Genomic DNA, 23,195 nt, shown 5'->3' with positions numbered 1-23,195 from the left:
TTTTCTTGAAGGAATGTTATGGAGCGGAGATACATGCATTCCTTCAAGCTGCAAGAACTTTGTATACCCCGCTAACTGAGAGAGTGGTTGAAAAGCCCGCCAACGTCTCTCACGACGGCGACAACGAGGACGAGCCGGATGACATTTAATTTGCAGGTAATGATTTATTAAACACAGGTTAGGTCAGACGACGTCGGCATCTATCATAACAAACATGGCGCACCATTCGTCCGACACGACTTCGTTACTTACGAAATCTGTTTTAGCACCGTTTTTTTGCCGCTTACAAAATTGCATATTACGTTGATACATTATAATTTACAAAATTAATAATTAATTTTCTATTGCTATATTGCGCCCATGGTCGAAACTAAAAATTTACCGTCATTTGTAATAAATCTTGTGTTTTTAAGTGAATAGAGAATTCCAGGAATAAAACTGCTAATGTTGGTTTTATTCCCCACAATTCCCGTAACGTGTTTATGTTGTTTTTTAGGGGTATTGGCAGGGCAGACCGTCCATGGAGGTGGTCTGATTTCACTGACCAAAATAAAAAAAATATATATCATTTATTTTTGTAATTTTGCTAAATCCCAACCGATTTTTCTCATTCAACAACGAAAATGTTCAGTTCTGAATGCACTCACATATGCATGATTATCCGATGACGAGACCAGGTGCGCCTTATGGTCAGGTGCGCCTTATGTAAGGACGGGGAATAGCAAATTACGGGTGCGCCTTATGGTCCGAAAAATACGGTACAACACAAAGTATAAATAAAATGCATATCTAACTTGTACCTTTCAAGAAATATGAGTTTACATCCATCTCTCAATATAAAGTATGTTGTAAACATGTAAAATGCTTATGCCAATATACTCTTTATGAAGATGACAGCAGTTTCTTATGTCTAACGCATAACTAAAATAAAATACTATGGCCACCAAACAACACTTATGGCATACCAGTATAGGCTATGTAACACAAAAGATGACACGGTTTGCTGGTATTTACCTAGTTGTATTTTGCGGGAAGGGGAGCTATGCTCGTGATGTCCCGCCTTTGTATCTTGCAGTGTCTAGTTTGTTTTTAAACTCATGAATGGTTTTTGCACATACTATTTCATTGTCCAGTTTGTTCCAAGTGTCCAAAACTCTATGAGGAAAACTGTTTTTCTTCAGTTCTCTTCTATAGCTATGTTTTTTTATTTTATTTCCATGTCCTCTTGTGTTTCTTTTGTCCCAGTTAAGTAAGTTCTCTCTATCGAGTACCTCTGTGCCTCTCATGATTCTGTAGATGGTCAATAGGTCACCTCTCTCTCTTCTTTGCTCCAGTGTCGGTAACTCCAGTTTAGCCAATCTCTCCTCGTATGATAGGTTTGCAAGTGCAGGTGCCATTTTTGTAGCTGCTCTTTGGATTCTTTCTATTTTCTTTATATTCTTTTTGGTACTGGGGGACCACAATGTCGCCGCATACTCTAATCTAGGCCTTATCAATGTAACCAATATTTTTTTTATCATGTCTTCGTCCAAGTATGTAAACGCCACTTTTATTGATCTCAGCAAGTTGTAAGTCTCCCCGACAATTTTGTTAATCTGTATATCATAGGACAAGTCGTTCGTGATAATTACTCCCAAATCTTTTTCGGATCCTACTTTCTTTACTTCTTTGGTTCCAATTGTATATTTTCCTGATATTCTGTTTTTGCTTTTTCCAAACTCCATTATGCTACACTTCTTAGTATTAAAGTCCACTTCCCATTTCTGACTCCAGTTCCATACCCTATTTAGGTCTTCTTGCAGTGCTTCACAGTCCTCATCAGTTTCTATTTTCCTTAGCAGTTTGGCGTCATCGGCAAAGAAGCTCATGTAGCAGTTCACGTCCTCGTCCATGTCATTCATATAGATAGCAAACATTATTGGTGCCAGCACAGATCCTTGTGGTACTCCACTGATCACCTCTTTCCAATCTGAATATTTTTCTCTGAGCACTACTCTCATCTTTCTACCAGTCAGAAAGTCCTCTATCCATTTTAGTAGGTTTCCTTGTATTCCTCCTATGTGTTCCAGTTTTTTTAGTAGTTTTCTCTGTGGTACTTTGTCAAAGGCTTTTTGCAAGTCTAGGAATGTACAATCAGCCCATCCATTTCTTTCTTGCACTATGTCTATTAGTCTTGAGTAAAAGCATATTAAGTTTGTGGAGCATGATCTTCCTTGTCTGAATCTGAATTGTCTTGGGTTTAATATGTCATTGTCTTCCAGATGTTTTACCCATCTATTCTTGATTATTTTCTCACAAATTTTGGCTATGGTGCTTGTTAGTGATACTGGCCTATAGTTGGTGGGTTCTTCTTTGTTTCCTCCTTTGTGTATTGGTACAATGTTAGCGTTTTTCCAGTCCTCGGGTATCTTTCCTTCTTTGAGTGAGCTGTTTATTAAGATGTGTATTTTGTCTGTTAGTTCTTCTTTGCACTCCTTTAGAATCCAATTTGCAATACCATCCGGGCCATGTGATTTTCTGACATCCAGCCTTGATAGATGTTCTGATATTTCCTTTAGTAATGCTGTAAACTCATTCATGAGGGGAGATTTCTTGTCTTTATCTATGTCACAATTTGGTATTTTCTCTCTGGTGAAAACAGATTTAAAGTGATTGTTCATGACTTTGGCCATCTCTAAATCTTCTGTGTATTCTATGTTTCCTTGGCATAGTTTCACCATTTCCTGTTTGTTTTTAAGTTTACCATTCACATACCGATAGAATAGTTTGGGTATGGTGGTAGTGTCTTGACTTCTCACAAGGAAGTCTGAGTTTGAGCCCTGCTCATTGCTCAAAAGTTTAAAAAACAAGCTGTTAATATTTCCTTTGAGTATAGGGACTGAGTATGTGCATGTAAGATCATAGCAATACCCACAGATCAGGTTATACATGAGCTCTGAGATCTTATCCTGATGGGTCATATAACTGTCAATCATAAGTCCAGCACATGACCCAAAACCATGGTGAATCACATGCCCATTCTGCTGTGCTACATCACATGTAATCACATACAGATTTACACACTGTTTAAGCAATGGCAGCACATAAATATGACTACAGGAGAGCATGAGCCTCTTGGCTCTGCCTTAAAGAGGAACCACATGGTAAACAAAAGATGTCTAATTTTACCAGAATTAGTTTTTAATGCTTCCCAAAGTCAATAATTGCTAAATAAATTACATAAAAAAAAATTGTTCTTTTATTTACTGCACTTTGAAACCAATGATCTTATCACCAAAACATCATCTACTTTAGCCATTCTCCTAAAACCTACTCGTGGCACCACCTACTTCACAATGATATCATGAACTGTAGTCATTCTTCATGCATTGTCACTGTATTTGATCAATAGTCATTTTGTCAAGTGCTGCAAGCTTTTTAATATCAAATTTAGGAATTATGCCTTTTCTTTTCTTTTTCGTTTAGGAATGTCCCCTGTGGGAGAGCGACTGGAGGAAGTGGATAGTTTTAGATACTTGGGTGCAAATGTGGCAGGAAAAGGTGGAGTGAAGGTGGAGGTAGAATGTAGATTGAGAGAAGTGAGTAAATGCCTTGGTGGATTAAAGAGTGTAATGAGAAATAGACATTTGGGAATGGATGCTAATGAGGAATAGACACTTGGTAATGGATGCTAAGAGGAGACTGTATGAAGGAGTGATTGTGCCAACAGCACTGTATGGGGCAGAAACATGGAACATAAGAGAAGAAGAGAGGAGGAGTTTGAACGTGTTTGAGATGAGGTGTCTGAGAAGTATGATGGGGGTTACTAGGTTAGACAGAGTGAGAAATGAGGAGACGAGGAGGAGAACAGGGGTGGAAAAGGAGCTAGGAGATAGGGTTGATGAAAGAGTATTAGGATGGTTTGGACACATGGAAAGAATGAGTGAAGAAAGACTAGTAAAAGAGGTATGGAAGGCAGATGTGGAGGGAGTAAACATGAGGGGATGTCCTAGGATGAGGTGGATGGATGGGGTGAAGGGGGCTTTGGGGAAGAGGGGAATGTCTGTTGAGGAAGGACGGGAGAGGACAGAAGACAGGGGTGAATGGAGAATGGTTGTATATGGATGATGTTGTGATTGCATGAGGTGGAATGGGTGGGGGGATGGGGGTGAGGTAGTATGTGTGAGCAAATTTTGATGCAGCCTGAAGGGATTTCTCCCCGTCTTCTCCTTTTATGCAATGGGGGGACAGAGAGGGGGGGTCACTGATTTAATGAAGCAGCCTTGCTTTGGATGTGCTGTGTCTTGCGACACTGCTTCTGACCCAGGGCAGTGGACAAGGTGCAGGGATGACCCATCATCCAGGAGGTGCTAAGATAGAGGGAGGGTGGAGGGGTGTGGAGTGTATTCAGGGATGGAATGGGTGGAAATGATTTTATGCCTTTTCCTTTTTGGCTACCTCCCTTGTAAGGGGGAAAAAGCCTTGGTATATGTATGTAGGAATTATGAAAATGAAGAACTACTGAGGAAAATACATGACTGGGATGAAAAGAATAGGAGAAAAGAGGAGGAGAATATTAATGTATAACATAAAGAACTCAGACAGAAAGGCTGGAGAAGAAAGCTTACAATAACTGCCCAGCCACAATGATATAATTCATGTACAGGACATACACATGGAGGTAAATGATAGGACTAGGCTCTCTTACAATAATACTAAATGGCCTTTTTTTAAAGCATATACAAAACAAATGATAAAAAATACTTGTCACTCACTCAAACGTATTGTTCTTAGTGATACTTGTAGTGAAGCTTTCGTTTTTAAACAGTGTATAAACAATTTAAGATAATTAACTTGTCATGTAATGAATAATTTGTTTTATCTAGTAGTAACAAGTCACCATAATTACCCTTTTTACTGGCTTGTGGCATCCAGTATCAAATTTAGGAGTTATGAAAATGAAGAAAAGAACTGAGGAAAATACACAATTGGGATGAAAAGAATAGGAGAAAAGAAGGGGAGAACATTAATGTATTAATAACACACACAACTCAAATGATACAAAATATAGACATGCAGTATAGGAATAAATGCAAAAAAACACATCATTTCCTAGAAAGGATGGGTACGTTCTGAGCAGGGCTGTGGAGTCGGAACACAAAACCTCCGACTCCGACTCTGACTCCAACTCCTCTATTTTTGGCACCACCGACTCTGACTCCGACTCCTCTTTATGTAATTAACTGATTATGGCCTACATATTTTATAAAGTCTATACAACACACTTACACTCCAATCTTGAGTAGACTTATATCATTATAACTGGTTTATATCAAAGAATAATTATATATGTTATAGTGTGGCTTTCCTATGTTTGACCTCTTCATCATTACTTTATAAGTGAAGTAGAGACAAAATTTTTGAAAAGATACTGAAGAAAATTCAGTAAAAAAAAAAAATTCTATAATGTAAGACATTTGGCATAATATATATCTTTGCAAATACGTGAAAAGTACATAAATACATATACCAAGGCTTTTCCCCTTTACAAGGGAGGTAGCCAAAAAGGAAAAGGCATAAAATCATTCCCACCCATTCCATCCCTGAATACACTCCACACCCCACCACCCTTCCTCTTATCTGAGCACCTCCTGGATGACGGGTCATCCCTGCACATTGTCCACTGCCCTGGGTTAGAAGCAGTGTCGCAAGACAGCACATCCACAGCAAGGCCACTTCATTAAATTGGCGACCCCCCCTCTCTGTCCCCCCATGCATAAAAGGAGAAGACAGGGAGAAATCCCTTCAGGCTGCGTCAAATTTTGCTCATACATACTACCTTACCACCCATCCCCCCGCCCATTCCACCTCATGCATCACAACATTATCCATATACAACCATTCTCCATTCACCCCTCCCCTGTCTTCTGTCCTCTCCCGTCCTTCCTCAACAGACATTCCCCTCTTCCCCAAAGCCCCCTTCACCCCATCCATCCACCTCATTCTAGGACATCCCCTCATGTTCACTCCCTCCACATCTGCCTTCCATACCTCTTTTACTAGTCTTTCTTCACTCATTCTTTCCATGTGTCCAAACCATCCTAATACTCTTTCATCAACCCCCCCCAAAAAAAAAGATTAAAATACTTTATAAAAAGAAGTTTAGGGAAATTTCTTGAAAGGAAACAGTAAATATAGAGAAAATAAACCTTATTGATATAAGTACGGTACAAGGTCGAGTGTTACAGCTGAACATGTATGATACTGAAAGGTACATGTATCATACATACTTTTGAGTATCATTATCCTTCATATGTTTTCATACCTTCTTTTGTCTTAATGTACTGAAATTACTGACACAAGTACCTCTTGGTTTAACTACATACTGGTACTGCTATGTGATTATTGCGATGGACATTACTCTGGTTCTGGTACTGACCTTATCAATACAAGTACAAAACATGATACAGCTGAACATGTTTGAAACGTGAAACTTTTTTTTCAACTTTAAATATCCTTATTTCAATAATTCATTGTTAAAAAGTATAGAGGGGAAAAAGAAGGGGAAAGGAGAGAAGAGATAGTATTATTGCATTAGTCCACAGTGAAATCATAATTATCCTACTGTTTGGCAACACAGCAGTGGGAGAAACCAGCAAACTGATGGAGTGATGGAAACGATGCATATGGAACTTAACAGGAATATTACAGCTCCCATGACCGTGTGTCAACAGAAGGTGTAATACTGATGTGTTTAATTTATTCAAGTAATACTTTGGATGTTTATAGGTCTATGTATAAATTTGAAAGCCAGCGTTGCACTAGGACATTTTGAGGGATTAGTGGAATGACCATGAAGATAAGACGATGAGATTTATTACATTTGATAAAATTATATATTTTTTTTGTATAATGTACTTCTAAGGAGTGTGCACTGCATAATTCTACAGACCAAACGAAGGCCTTATAAAATGTAAATTTAACTGGAGTCGGAGTCGGAGTCGGTATATTTTTACCGACTCCAACTCCAGTGACACCGTAATTGCTTCCGAGTACAACTCCAACTCCACAGTCCTGGTTCTGAGCAATACTTGTAGTGAAGCTTTAATTATTTATAGTGTGCAAACAATCTAAAATAATGCATCTAACAGCGAGCCACAAAACTGATTCCAAATATCAAAAACAAATCATACGAAAATCAACTAAAACATAATTTTTTTTTCCTAAAACATGAATTTGTTTTCCTAAAAACATAAGACATGGAACATAAGAGAAGAAGAGAGGAGGAGTTTGAATGTGTTTGAGATGAGGTGTCTGAGAAGTATGATGGGGGTTACTAGGCTAGATACATACATATACCAAGGCTTTTTCCCCCTTTCAAGGGAGGTAGCCAAAAAGGGAAAGGCATAAAAACACTCCCACCCATTTCATCCCTAAATACACTCCACACCCCTCCCACCCTTCCTCTCATCTGAGCACCTCCTGGATGACGGGTCATCCCTGCACCCTGCCCACCGCCCTGGGTCAGAAGCAGTGTTGCAAGACACAGTACATCCACAGCAAGGCCGCTTCATTTAATCGGCGACCCCCCCTCTCCGTCCCCCTTTGCATATAAGGCGAGGACGGGGAGAAATCCCTTCGGGCTGCGTCAAAATTTACTCACACATGCTACCCCACCCCCCACCCCCCCGCCCATTCCTCCTCATGCAGTCACAACATCCTCCATATACAACCATTCTCCACTCACCTCTGTCTTCCGTCCTCTCCCTTCCTTCCTCAACAGACATTCCCCTCTTCCCCAAAGCCCCCTTCAACCCATCCATCCACCTCATCCTGGGACGTCCCCTCATGTTCACTCCCTCCACATCTGCCTTCCATACCTCTTTTACTAGTCTTTCTTCACTCATTCTTTCCATGTGTCCAAACCATCCTAATATTCTTTCATCAACCCTATCTCCCAAATCCTTTTTCACCCCTGTTCTCCTCCTCACCTCCTCATTTCTCACTCTATCTAGCCTAGTAACCCCCATCATACTTCTCAGACACCTCATCTCAAACACATTCAAACTCCTTCTCTCTTCTTCTCTTATGTTCCACGTTTCTGCCCCATACAGTGCTGTTGGCACAATCACTCCTTCATACAGTCTCCTCTTCGCATCCATTCCCAAATGTCTATTTCTCATTACACTCTTTAACCCCTTCCATACGGTGCCGCACACGTAGGCGTTATGGACTTAGATCTCGGTGGCAGCAGCCAATGCCAGCCGTACGACGTGTCGTAATAATACTCGCATCATAAAATATAGTCACCGCTTTTATCGATTGTTCTCTCTTCACCCGTGAATTTTGATAACCATAGAAAATGCGATTACAAAAGAATTAGAAAGAATGTCATTATGGAGGGGCGACTACAATAAATATAATCAAGACGCCGATATGGCAGCCTCGCAAATACACTCGCTCCCCATGACGCCTACGTGTGCGGCACCGTATGGAAGGGGTTAAACCACCAAGGCATTTACTCGCTTCTCTCAATCTACATTCTACCTCCACCTTCACTCCACCTTTTCCTGCTACACTTGCACCCAAGTATCTAAAACTATCCACTTCCTCCAGTCGCTCTCCCTTAATGTTCACTTCCAGTCTACTGCCACCTTCACCCCTTGTACATCTCATCACCTTACTTTTACCCACATTTATCTTTAGCTTTCTTCTATCACATACTCTCCCAAACTCTGCCACCAGCTTCCTCAATCCTTCCTCTGACCCTGCCACATGCGCAGTGTCGTCCGCAAACAACAGCTGGCTCACCTCCCACTTTTCTCCATTTTCTTTAACCATCTCCAATCCCTGACTCACTACCCTAGCATTCACCTCTCGCACCACCCCATCCATGTATAAGTTGAACAGCCAGGGCGACATAACGCATCCTTGACGAAGTCCCACCTTTACTTCAAACCACTCACTCTCTCCATTTCTAATCCTAACACATGCTCTACTACTCACATAAAAACTCTTGACAGCTCCCAAAAGCTTTCCTCCTATCCCATAAATCTGCATAACCTCCCACAGTGCCTTTCTGTCTACCCTATCATAAGCCTTTTCCAGATCCATAAAAGCCCAAAAAACATCCTTCCCCTTTCCTATAGCTTTTTCACATATCTGTCTTACCACAAAGATCTGATCTACACAACCTCTACCTGTCCTAAATCCACACTGTTCTTCACCAATTACTCCTTCTGTTCCTCTCCTAATCCTCTCAATTAAGATTTTCCCATAAGCCTTCCCTACTACACTCAACAGGCTAATCCCTCTGAAATTACTACATTCACACTTGTCCCCTTTCCCTTGTAAAGAGGAACTATACAGGCACTACTCCAGTCCTCCGGTACTCTACCCTCTCTCCAGCAAACATTAAATAATCTCACCAACCAGTCCACCATCACTGAACCTCCCTTTTTCAGACATTCTGCATGACATCCATCCAGACCAGGTGCCTTACCTGCTTTCATCATCTTTACAACTGCCTTCACCTCATCCTTCCTTATTTCTCCTCCATTCTCCTCCATTCTCCTCACTCTCATTTTCTTCGTATTTCCCACTGCAGCTATCTTTCCTTCCCTATCCTCCATCACATTCAGCAACTCCCTAAAATATTCTGCCCATCTTCCCCTCACTGCCATCTCTTCCATTATCAACTCTCCATCTGTACCTTTTACCTTTTCTTCCCTACTTGATTCGCCTCCTCTTCCTCTCTTAATTTCTTTCCAAAACATCTTTTTATTACTTTCAAAATTTTCTGTCATACTCCTACCCCATTTCACATCTGCTCTCCTCTTTGCCTCCTTTACCTTTTGCTTTACTTCTCTTTTCTTTTCCTTGTACGTCTCATATGACTCCCCTGTCCTCTTTTGTAACCAATCTGTGAATGCTCGCTTCTTCTCTTCTACTACCTTCTTTGTTTCCTCATCCCACCATTCACTACCCTTTCTTCTATTTCCCCCTGTCCTTCTTGTTCCACACACCATCCTTGCACACTTTAAGACTCCCTCCTTGAACCATCCCCATTCCTCCTCCACACCCATCTCTGCTCTATCCTTTACTCCCTCCCACTCCTCCTTCAGCTTCTTTTCATACTCCTTCTCCTTTTCCTTTTCATTCAAGGAGTTCACTCTAAGAACCTCCCTACCTTTTGTCCCTTTCCTTCTTCTCCATCTATCCTCCACTCTCAGCTTACCTTCCACCAAAAAATGATCTGATATTCCCCCACCCTCTCCCCTTAGCACATGTACATCCTTAACTCTTCCTATCATAATCCTATTTACCACTACATAATCCATTAGCGCTCTATCTACCACCCTTCCCTCCACCACCCTCTCCCATGTGTACTTATGCTTGACTTTCTTCCGAAACACTGTATTTGCTATCATCAACTCTCTTTCTAGACACATTTCCACCATCAACTCTCCACTACGATTCTTTCCTGGAACTCCACACTTACCAACCACTCCATCGATTGGACCATTTCCCACTCTAGCATTAAGGTCTCCCAGTACTATTACATTGACATTTCTTCCTAAACCCTCTATGCACTCATTTAAATCTATCCAAAAGGCCTCCCTTTCTTCCATGCTCTTCTCACTGCCCGGCCCATATGCACTTACAAAGACCCACATCTCCTTTCCCAGTTTCACCTTCATCCACATTATCCTTGAGGAAACCTCCTTCCACTCCACTACCCCTTTACCAATCTCCTCACTTACTAGAATAGCCACCCCTTCCCTCCCTCGCCCTCTCTTCACTCCTGATAACCTCCCACTTACACTCCCAAACATACACTCACCCTTCCCTTTCAACTTAGTTTCACTCAAAGCCAACACATCCAACTTTCTTCTCACAAACATACTACCTATCTCTTCCCTTTTACTCTCATCTGTACCACATCCACGCACATTAAAAGACCCAAACCTTAGGGTGCTGGCCCGAGGCCCGCCAGCACCCCTTATGCCTTTCCTTTTCGTTTTAGGAAATTGCCCCTTGGGGCTACAGGGAGAAGGATGCCTAGTCCCTCTCCCCGTCCCTTTCTTCTCGCCTCTTACGATCCAAGTGGGAAAACTTGGTGGCAGTATTCTTTTCCCCCACCACAGGGAATAGGGGACTAGGCTAGATAGTGCGAGAAATGAGGAGGTGAGGAGGAGAACAGGGGTGGAAAAGGAGCTGGGAGATAGGGTTGATGAAAGAATATTAGGATGGTTTGGACATAAGGAAAGAATGAGTGAAGAAAGACTAGTAAAAGAGGTATGGAAGGCAGATGTGGAGGGAGTGAACATGAGAGGACGTCCTACAATGAGGTGGATGGATGGGGTGAAGGGGGCTTTGGGGAAGAGGGGAATGTCGGTTGAGGAAGGACGGGAGAGGACAGAAGACAGGGGTGAATGGAGAATGGTTGTATATGGATGATGTTGTGATTGCATGAGGTGGAATGGGTGGGGATGGGGGGTGAGGTAGTATGTGTGAGCAAAATTTGATGCAACCCAAAGGGATTTCTCCCCATCCTCTCCTTTTATGCAATGGGGGGACAATTTAATGAAGCGGCCTTGCTTTGGATGTGCTGTGTCTTGCGACACTGCTTCTGACCCAGGGTAGTGGACAAGGTGCAGGGATGACCCGTCATCCAGGAGGTGCTCAGATAAGAGGGAGGGTGGAGGGGTGTGGAGTGTATTCAGGGATGGAATGGGTGGAAATGATTTTATGCCTTTCCCTTTTTGGCTACCTCCCTTGTAAGGGGGAAAAAGCCTTGGTATATGTATGATGTATGTATGTATGTTTTCCTAAAAAAAACATAGACTCAGAGGTGACCTGATACAGGTCTTTAAGATTCTAAAGGGAATTGGCAACATCAAAAGTGACAAAATTTTCATACTGAATGAGAATCCGACAAGATATAATGGTCTCAAACTGTCAGGAAATAGACTTTTTGGAAGTGGGTAGAAACAACTTTGCCAACTGTATAGTTAATGAATGGAATAAACTTCCTGCAGAGGCAGTGCAATGTAGTTCAGTTTGAAGTTTTAAGGCTCGTTTAGATAAACACATAAGCAAGATGTTGTAATGCCTGCCATTTATTTTATATTACAGTATTTATTTTTTTGTTATTATTTGTCTGTTTATTATTTACTTACCATTTATCATTATCTGTCAATTTATTATCATTTACTAGTTACCTGTTTATTATTTAACTTTACCTACTTATTCTATTTATTATTCATATTATCATAATTTTTATTCATTTATCATTATCATTTTTTTTTTCATCCAACCTAGTTATGGCCCAAAAGGTCTCCTGTTGGCATGCTCCTCCTTTATAATCATTTGTAATAATAATTAATTTGATCTAGTACTGTAGTAACAAATCATCATAATTAACCTTTTACTGGCACACTTGGGACAAGATGAAAAAATATCTGTATTACATTGCAGAAATCAGTTTACAAAGCTTGTAGCATCCAGGTGTAATGTGAATGTGCTGCAGGATTTTGTGTAGGAGCACCCCTTAAAATATTGAATGCATCATTTATACTACCCTTGCTTTTTTTTGAGTGCCCACAAAGTATTATAGAACCAACATGCACACAGGCAAGCACCAACAATGCACCAATATGGAAACTTCTTCAGATATTCCAGTTCAAACTGATACCCCATAACTGGGTCATATATCCAGACATCCTGGCTGTTGTCAGAGATATTTAGGGAGTTGAGACTACAGTACAGTGGAACCACACTTAATGAGCATAATTTATTCCCAAATCTCACTCATAATGCAAAACACTCATTAAGTAAAACAATTTCTCCCATAGGAATCAATGAAAAACACAATAATGCATCCATACTTAAGAAAAAATATCCACAAATAATTTGTAATATCTATAATAGTTTTTTAAATCATTAATGCATAAAATAAAAAGATTTTAATGTATAGTAAATGAACCTGGAAAAGAATCGATTGGTAAATTATAATAAAAATAAATATAAATACTGTTGCAATTTATGAAAAAAAAGAAGGTAGCTCCTGGTGCAAGGAAGATGGAGACTGGGGGAGGATTATTGAGGCAAAGGAGAAGAACTTTCCAACAAGGGAGATTCCTCTTCACTCACTGCTATAATAGTCTCAACTGACTCACTTGCTTCAAATCTTTTAGAAACATTGGCACAACTGGCACTTTTTTTTTAATCCCTTTTCACTAGAAAGCTGTCTAGAGACATTTGTTTTTGTCTACGATTCAAAATTTGGCAAAAATGCAACATAACAATATTAAATAAATTTGTAGCACGCATAGCCACTGCCTTGTTAGGGTGATACTTCTCAACGGACAATGAAACAGTTTCCCATTATTTAACCATTTCCCTTATTGAAGTGGAAGGTTGTTGCTCTACTGAGGCTGTTACCTTCTCCCCCACTGATGAAATCTCCTCCACAACTTCTTGCTCTGAAACAGAATACAACTCCATAAGCTCTTCGGTGGTCAGCTCCTGTCTATAATCTTCCACAAGCTCATCAATGTCATTGTTATCCATCTCCATCTCCATAGTCTTGGCCAAAGACACAATCTCATCAACTACAGGCTCCACAGGCACTGACTCAAACCCCTCAAAGTTGCATTTGACAATGCTCTCTAGCCAAAGCTTCTTCCAAGCCAAAATAAGGGTTCTCTTGATGATCCCTCCCATGTCTTGTCGAATATCTTGATGCTAGCAACGATGTGGAAGCAGTCTTTCCAAAACTCTCTGAGAATGAGATTGGTCCCATCAGTCACCTCAAAACAACACTCAAAGAGTGCTTTTGTGTAGAGTTTCTTAAAGTTTGAGATAACCTGCTGCAGTGGTGTTGGGAGGCAGGAACTGGATCTTAATGAACTGAAATTCATCAAGGTCATCCTCTAGACCTGGAGGATGGGCAGGAGTGTTGTCCATAACAAGCAAAACATGAAGTGGCAAATTCATCTCAAGCAAATACTGTTTCACAGAAAGACCAAACACTTCATTGATCCAATCAGTAAAAAGGTCACATGTCACCCAAGCCTTGCTGTTGGACCTCCACATCACACTTAGCTTGCTCTTCTGGACTTTACACTTCTTGAAAGCTCGTGGATTTTCTGAATGGTAAACAAGCAGCAGTTTCACTTTCAAATCACCACTTGCATTGGCACAAAACAGTAGTATGAGATGGTCTTTCATTAGCTTGTGGCTGGGCAATGCCTTCTCCTCCACTATTACATAGGTTCACTTCAGCATCTTCCAAAAAAGATTAGTTTTATCACAATTGAGAACCTGTTGCAGCAAGTAACCCTCAGAATCTACAAGCTTCCTAAAGTCACCTATGAAGTTCTCTGCTGCCTTTGTGTCATAGTTTGCTGCTTTGCCATGTCTCACAATGCTGTGGATGCCAATTCTTCTTTTAAACTTCTTGAACCACCCACGGCTCCTGGCATTACTGCTCCTGGCATTTTCTTAATGAGGTCAGCAAAAATTACTTTCACCTTCTCACTAATGATACATACATATGCCAAAGGTTTTTTTCCCTCTTACACGGGAGGTAGCCAAAAATAACCCATCTGGGGTATTGGCTGCATGTTATTGTGGCAAAGTAGCATGAAGTTGATACTCTAGGGCCTATATGGGGCACCCCTACAGACCAGAGCCACACATCATTTTGTTTGTGATAGAGGAGGACTCTGTTCATAGAGAAATGATGACACTTTTATTATACAATGACTGTCCCTCTGTTATGCTGTCCCCCAAACCCTTGTTACTGTCCTGTACCATTTTTCTAAATATTCATTTCCTTTTTTCACCTACCCTATGGTGGGAGATAGAATGCTGCCACCAAGTCTCACTTGAGTCGTAAAAGGCGACAAAATACAGGACAGGGGTTAGGACTAGGAATCCTGCTATCTGTAGCCCCACAGGGGACATTCCTGAAAAAAAAAGTTAAGGCATAAGAGGGTCTAGGAGTTTTCCTCACAAATGATACTCTCATTAATAGTGTCACCTTGCATTTCATTCTCATTGATCCATATGAGAAGCAACCTTTTAACATCATCATGAATTCATGGCTGTTGCATAGATATTCTTGCCACTCTCTATCGCCTGAATCTGTCCTTGTTCTTGAGGATAGTGCAAATTATTGATGTAGTCCAATTGTATGTGCGTGCTAGGTCAGCCATGCTCACACCTCATTCTCATTTCTCAATAGTTTCACATTTCACTTCTATGGTAATATGTCTTCTCTTATCCCTGTTTTCTTGTTGTTTTTTTTTCAGGGCCATTCTTACTTTGCATTGAAAAAAATCACAAATAATGTATCTGAACACAAGCTTGGAAAATGTAAGATCACAAGTGATTGATAGCCATTCTTCCCAGTAACACATGCAGAATGTTTATTCCCTATATGTATAATGCGTGTCCAGCTCCCATCACTGGCTTCATACTGAACATATATAACAAACTGATTTATGACACATTTCATCATCACTAATCAATCACCAAATTAACATTTATTTCATTTCATAATCCACTTAGTTACCATAAAGCAATTATTAAAATATGATTGGAAAATATTCAGAATTGCAGCTGCAGAAAATTATTTACTAAAACATGTTTTCTACTGTTTTGGACAATTCTAAGACACTTTTCTTCTATGATATTTTTGTTGAAAATGTCACGTTTTTGAGTTATCCACTCCCATACAATTATACCAGTAAAATATTTTAAACATTTAATAGATGTGGGGTATTATACTATTGTGGACTATTCTATGACTCTTTAGTTCTATGAAATTTCTACTAGAAATTCCTCATTTATGAGGTACACCAGCCCCTCCCCCTTCACAATCTTAGGAGTGAGAGCCTGGGAGCTGGGAATCAGGGGTTTTGGGTGGGAAAGTAAAAGACGAGTGGGTAATTCTAATCTAACCAACTAAACCAAACCTAACCTATCCTACCCAATCCTACACATGCATAATCTAGCATTATACCCATATGTTCAAACTAAAGGCAGGAGTCACAGCCCCGCATGATAAATGCTGATTGGCAGAAAGAGTCCCATGACATTCATGGATACATATGATTGGCTAGTCAGAAAATAGGCATAACTCAAAAACATGCCATTTACTATGGAAATGCCATGGAAGAAAAGTGTGTTAGAATAGTCCAAAATGATAATCACAGTTTTATAATTGAATTTGCTGTGGGTGTAATACTGGATATTTTAATGCACTCGTCAGTTGAATTACTTGAAAACTACAAGATTTACTGGATTAAAAAAAAATAATAAATCAAGAATCCAAGGTCAAAGCAAAACATCCAAGACCTAGTAGAAAGTTTCAAGCAGTGGCAACACTGGCCAAGAAGCAGACAGGAATGAGCTAGCCACAAGTCACAAGGAGATGCTCCTCATGACTCATGGCTAGCTAGGTAGAAAGGAGCCTTCATGTCAGGCATACCAATCATGAAACATTGCTTTTAAGCAAAACATTGCTCATTAAGAGTTTTTTTTTTTTTTTTGCTCATTATGCGAATCACTCATTATGCAAACCACTCATTATGTGAGATGCTCATTAAGCAAGGTTTGATTATTTTTGCTGTAGGAATTGTCGGTTTCACTACTGGACGTTTGGGTTGGTATACAAGTCATGACAATGTTATCAGAACTAATACCAAGAGATGGCACTGTAAACGGTTTTAAAATACAAATTAGCAGATGACAAATATTTTCATCAAAAAATCCCTAAAATCATCAAAAAAAATCCCTTCTGTAATAAGACACTCATTTTAAAGATGGTTCTTCTGAAAACAAATGATGATTCAGTTTAACATCAAGAAAACTCCCTCCTATCAGGACTGTATCGTAGAAGTAAATGATTCATGCCCTTAGTTCAACTTTCCAGTGGCAGGGTTCAAATTGCCATCACCTCGACCTCCAGCAAGCATCCATAAAAAAAAAAAATTACCGAAGAAAAAATACAAAGTTGTACCTGGGCTTGGTGGTTACACGTTAAGCCAAAGCATATGATCAGGTTCCCCTATTTCCTCTATCACTCTACTGTCATAATCCACCAAGATAAGATCATAATAAGTAGAATACCAACATGTGAAGTGATAAGGAAAAATAATATTCTCTGCTCCCAAAATTGACAAAACATCCAAAACTAGAAGTTATATATTGTATTGGGTATCTATATAATTGCTTCAAAAACATATTCAGTAAATTTTTTTATGTGCACACCTATGCAATCAATAGAAAAATTAATATTAATCTTGTAAATTATAATACATCTACATAATATACATTTTTCCTCACAGAGACCAATAACAAAAAGTTGCTAAAAGAGATACACAAACATAGCCACTGCAACTGCTAAAGATGCTATCTTTATTTTAGTAGATGTGGATATTAAAGAAATTAAAGTATGATAAATTCATCAATCTTATCCTAACCTAATCTGCATTTTGTAATATGTTACCTGAAATTCTAGATGTCATTAGGGTCTTTGTCATCGTCTTCGACCTTCAAATGTATCAAAATAAAGATGGCATCTCAAGGAGTAGCCACTTTATTCATTTGTTGTATTGCTTTTAGCAATGTTTTCTGTTACTGATTTCTGCCAAGAAAAATGTATATCACATCAAAGTATTATAGTTTACAAAATTAATATTTAATTTTCTGATGCTATATTGCATGGGTGTTCACTTAAAAAAAAAAAAAAACACTTACTCATACTTACATACATACATATACCAAAGGCTTTTTTCCCCTTATAAGGGAGGTAGCCTAAAGAAAAAGGCATAGATACCACTCCCGTCCATTCCATCCCCTACATATTCCACTCCCCTCCACCCTCTTCCCTCCCTCTTATCTTGGCACCTCCTGGATGACTGGTCATCCCTACATCTTGTCCACTGCCCTGGGGCAGAAGCAATGTCACAAGACAAAGCACATCCACAGAAAGGCTGCTTTATTAACTCAGCAACCCCCCCTCCCCATCACCTCATGCAGAAAATGAGAAGACAGGGAGAAATCCCTTCGGGTTGCATCAATTTATTTCTCATACATACTCCCTCACCCGCCATCCCCCACCCACTCCCCCTCATGCATCACAGCATCATCCATACACAACCCTTCTCCATTTACCCCTATCTTCTGTCCTCTCCCATCCTTCCTAAACAGACATTCCTCTCTTTCCCAATGCCCCTTTTACCTCATCCATCCATCTCATCCTAGAGTGCCCCTTTATGTTCACTCCTTCCACACCTCTTTTACTAATCTTTCTTCACTCATTCTTTCCATGTGTACAAACCATCCCAATACTCTTTCATCAACCCTATCTCCCATCTTCCTTTCCACTCCTGTTCTCCTCCTCACCTCATTTCTCGCTCTATCTAGCCTAGTAACCCCTATCATACTTCTCAGGCATTTCATCTCAAACACATTCAAACTCCTCTCTTGTTCCATGTTTCTGTCCTGTATATAATGAGTGCATAGAGGGTTTAGGGAGAAGTGTAAATGTAATAGTACTGGGAGACCTTAATGCTAGGGTAGGAAAGGAGCCAATTGATGGAGTGGTTGTGAAATGTGGAGTTCCAGGAAAGAATCGTAGTGAAGAGTTGATGGTGGAAATGTGTCTAGAGAGTTGATGATAGCAAATACAGTGTTTCGGAAGAAAGTCAAGCATAAGTACACATGGGTGAGGGTGGTGGAGGGAAAGGTGGTAGATAGAGCTTTAATGGACTATGTAGTGGTAAATAGGATTATGATAGGAAGAGTTAGGGATGTACATGTGCTAAGGAGAGAGGGTGGGGGAATATCAGATCATTTTCTGGTGGAAGGTAAGTTGAGAGTGGAGGACAGATGGAGGAAGAGGAAAGGGACAAAAGGTAGGGAGGTGCTTAGAGTGAACTCTATAAACAAAGAGGAAAAGGAGAAGGAGTACAAGAGGAAGCTGAAGGAGGAGTGGGAGGGAGTGAAGGATAGAGTAGAACTAGGTGTGGAGGAGGAATGGGGATGGTTCAAGGAGGGAGTCACAAAGTGTGCAAGGATGGTGTGTGGAACAAGAAGGTCAGGAGGAAATAGAAGGAAGGGTAGTGAATGGTGGGATGAGGAAACAAAGAAGGTTGTAGAAGAGAAGAAGCGAGCTTTCACAGATTGGTTACAAAGTAGGACGAGGGAGTCATATGAGACGTACAAAGAAAAGAAAAGAGAAGTAAAGAAAAAGGTAAAGGAGGCAAAGAGGAGAGCAGATGTAAAATGGGGTAAGAGTATGACAGAAAGTTTTGAAAGTAATAAAAAGATGTTTTGGAAATAAATTAAGAGAGGAAGAGGAGGCGAATCAAGTGGGGAAGAAAAGGTAAAAGGTGCAGATGGAGAGATGATAATGGAGGAGAAGGCAGTAAGGGGAAGATGGGAAGAATATTTTAGGGAGTTGCTTAATGTGAAGGAGGATAGGGAGGGAAAGATAGCTGTAGTGGGAAATGCTAAGAAAATGAGAGTGATGAGTGAGGAAAATGGAGGAGAAATAAGGAAAGATGAAGTGAAGGCAGCAGTTAAGATGATGAAAGCAGGTAAGGCACCTGGTCTGGATGGATGCCATGCAGAATGTCTTAAAAAAGGAGGTATAGTGATGGTGGACTGGTTGGTGAGGTTATTTAATGTTTGCTGGAGAGAAGGTAGAGTGCCAGAGGACTGGAGGAGTGCGTGTATAGTTCCACTTTACAAGGGAAAGGGGGACAAGTGTGAATGTAGTAGTTTCAGAGGGATTAGCTTGTTAAGTGTAGTTGGGAAGGCTTATGGGAGGATCTTGATTGAGAGGATTAGGAGAGGAACAGAGGGAGTAATTGGTGAGGAACAGTGTGGATTTAGGACAGGTAGAGGTTGTGTAGATCAGATTTTTGTGGTAAGACAGATATGTGAGAAAGCTATAGGTAAGGGGAAGGATGTTTTCTGGGCCTTTATGGATCTGGAAAAGGCTTACGACAAGGTAGACAGAAAGGCATTGTGGGAGGTTATGCGGATATACAGGATAGGAGGAAAGCTTCTGGGAGCTGTCAAGAGTTTTTATGAGAGTAGTAGAGCTTGTGTCAGGATTAGAAATGGAGAGAGCGAGTGGTTTGAAGTAAAGGTGGGACTTCGTCAGGGATGCGTTATGTCACCCTGGCTGTTCAACTTATACATGGATGGGGTGGTGCGAGAGGTGAATGCAAGGGTGGTGGGTCAGGGATTGGAGATGGTTAAGGAAAATGGAGAAAAGTGGGAGGTGAGCCAGCTGTTGTTTGCGGACAACACTGCACTGGCAGGATCGGAGGAGGAATTGAGGAAGCTGGTGACAGAGTTTGGGAGAGTGTGTGATAGAAGAAAGCTGAAGATAAATGTGGGTAAAAGTAAGGTGATGACATGTACAAGGGGTGAAAGTGGCAGTAGACTGGAAGTGAGCATTACGGGAGAGCAACTGGAGGAAGTGGATAGTTTTAGATACTTGGGTGCAAATGTGGCAGGAAAGGGTGGAGTGAAGGTGGTGGTAGAATGTAGATTGAGAGAAGCGAGTAAATGCCTTGGTGGTTTAAAAAGTGTAATGAGGAATAGGAATCTGGGAATGGATGCTAAGAGGAGACTGTATGAAGGAGTGATTGTGCCACCAGCACTGTATGGAGCAGAAACATGGAACATGAGAGAGGAAGAGAGAAGGAACTTGAATGTGTTTGAGATGAAGTGTCTGAGAAGTATGATGGGGGTTACTAGGTTAGATAGAGTGAGAAATGAGGAAATGAGGAGAACAGGGGTGGAAAGGGAGCTGGGAGATAGGGTGGATGAAAGAGTATTAGGATGGTTTGGACACATGGAAAGAATGAGTGAAGAAAGACTAGTAAAGGAGGTATGGAAGGCAGATGTGGAGGGAGTGAACATGAGGGGACGTACTAGGATGAGATGGATGGATGGGGTGAAGGGGGCTTTGGGGAAGAGGGGAATGTCGGTTCAGGAAGGACGGGAGAGGACAGAAGACAGGGGTGAATGGAGAATGGTTGTATATGGATGATGTTGTGATTGCATGAGGTGGATTGGACGGGGGAATGGGGGTGAGGTAGTGTGTGTGTGAGCAAAAATTTTTGACGCAGCCCGAAGGGATTTCTCCCCGTCCTCTCCTTTATATGGGAGGACGGAGAGGGGGGGTCGCCAATTTAATGAAGCGGCCTTGCTGTGGATGTGCTGTGTCCTGCGACACTGCTTCTGACCCAGGGCAGTGGACAGGGTGCAGGGATGACCCATCATCTAGGAGGTGCTAAGATGGGAGGGAGGGTGGAGGGGTGTGGAGTGTTTTTGGGGATGAAATGGGTGGGAATGTTTTTGTGCCTTGTCCTTTTTGGCTACCCCCCTGGTAAGGGGGAAAAAAGCCTTGGTATATGTACCGTATATACTCGTCTATAGGTCGATCTCGTGTATAGGTCAACCCCCCATTTTTGGCCAAAAAATCTGGAATTTTCCATACCTCATGTATAGGTCGAGTGGTTTGTTTTTGTTTTTGGTGCTGTGAGCATTCCACTGTCTTAATGCATTAAAGTGGCATGGCTTGCCTGGTATAGCAATTGATTATTATGGTTTTTTCACTTCATTAATTCTGATGTATTTTGGTTTATGTTTTTTTCAAGTTCACTGATTTTAATATTCAATAAGTTTCGGAGTGAAAAACTTGAACAGGTTACCAAGTAAAGTAAGGTATTCGGAATAAACTGAATAGGCGTGTTTCGTTAGAAACAATTTTAACCAACACTCAGAGTTAGTCTTGTAATCTCAACTGTGCGGATGATCAGGCTGATGATAATGTGGAGGAGAAAGATGATGTTGATGTTCCTATGGCTGATGAAGTTGATCCGTATGACGATACTCGACACAGAAGTGAGTGGGAGGAGCTGTTTTGATGGTGATGATGATGACAGTAAGGAAAACGATTTTGGTGGATTTTAGTTAAAATATTTAGGATTATACCATGTGTCACTGTAACAGTAACAAGTTGGCAATACTGAACAGTTTGTTTTCGTGATGGTGAGATCCATGCATTGTTTTGGTAATGGTAACAATAACATATACCATATAGAAAACTAAATTTGGGTAAATTTTTAGTTTAGACCATGGGCGCAATATAGCAATAAAAATTGATTATTAATTTTGTAAATTATAATGTATCAACATGATATGCAATTTTGTGAGTGGAAATAAAAAAACAAAAAAGGTGCTAAAACATTTCGTAAGTAACGAAGTTGTGTCGGACGAATGGTACGCCATATTTGTTATAATAGATGCCGACGTCGAAGAAATGAAAGGATGATAAATTCGTCTAACCTAAACTAATCTAACCTGTGTTTAATAAATCATTACCTGCAAATTAAATGTCATCCGGCTCATCCTCGTTGTCGTCGTCGTGAGAGACGTTGGCGGGCTTTTCAACCACTCTCTCAGCTTGCTGGGTATACAAAGTTCTTGCAGCTTGAAGGAATGCATGTATCTCCGCTCCATAACATTCCTTCAAGAAAATGTACCTGGCGAGGTACTGTCGGAAGCACCGAGGCCGTCAATTGACAGACAAGATGGCGTCCCGATCCTATGCTACCGACTTCATTCATTAGCATATTTGCTTGTAGCAAGGTACTTTTTATTTTCACTTCCGCCCACAAAATTGCATATCACGTTGATACATTTTAATTTATAATATTAATAATTAATTTTCTATTGCTATATTGCGCCCATGGTCGAAACTAAAAAAAAAAAAAAAATAATAATAATAATAATAATAATAATAATAATAATAATTTGAGAATATCACAGCATTTCATTAGTTTTTTAAACAACTATGGGTAATATGATAGTATACATGATATAATAAGCTCGCCTGTGCTAAGAATGTTAAACAGGTAAAACCACAGTATGGGGTTACCGTATCTAGAAGGAATTTTACATGTTTTAGTACGTACCGTGTATTTTATGTCCCCATTGTTTACTGGTAGTAACTAGTAGGTAAATATTTTGATTTCTGAACCTAAAGAAAAGGTAAGAGTTCTTCCTAGCCTTTCTTGTCATGTCTGGATTTCAACCTAACAAGATTATTACTTGTGTATAGGTCGACCCCTTGGTTTTGGCCTAAAAAAAATTCCTTAAGATTTCGACCTATAGAC

General features: G+C 40.4%; 1 protein-coding gene across 2 annotated transcripts in view; it reads right to left on the bottom strand.

Annotated features, from left to right (window-relative positions):
* The window catches only part of Cpsf100 (cleavage and polyadenylation specificity factor subunit 2), a 156,693-nt gene that overhangs the window by 121,925 nt on the left and 11,573 nt on the right, over positions 1–23,195 (bottom strand). Inside the window, exon 2 of one of the 2 annotated variants that reach the window (XM_076182967.1) lies at positions 14,836–14,954. The exons of the other annotated variant lie outside the window; for it this stretch is intronic. The gene's annotated coding sequence lies outside the window, so the exon portion shown is untranslated. The remainder of the gene's footprint in view (positions 1–14,835; positions 14,955–23,195) is intronic. 2 annotated transcript variants of the gene reach the window in all.

This window comes from Oratosquilla oratoria, chromosome 3 (assembly GCF_046742065.1).
Source record: "Oratosquilla oratoria isolate Oo_2021 chromosome 3, ASM4674206v1, whole genome shotgun sequence".
NCBI classification, from domain to species: domain Eukaryota; kingdom Metazoa; phylum Arthropoda; class Malacostraca; order Stomatopoda; family Squillidae; genus Oratosquilla; species Oratosquilla oratoria.
The sequence above is the reverse complement of the archived record's forward strand: the minus strand, read 5'-3'. Positions and strand labels throughout refer to the sequence as shown.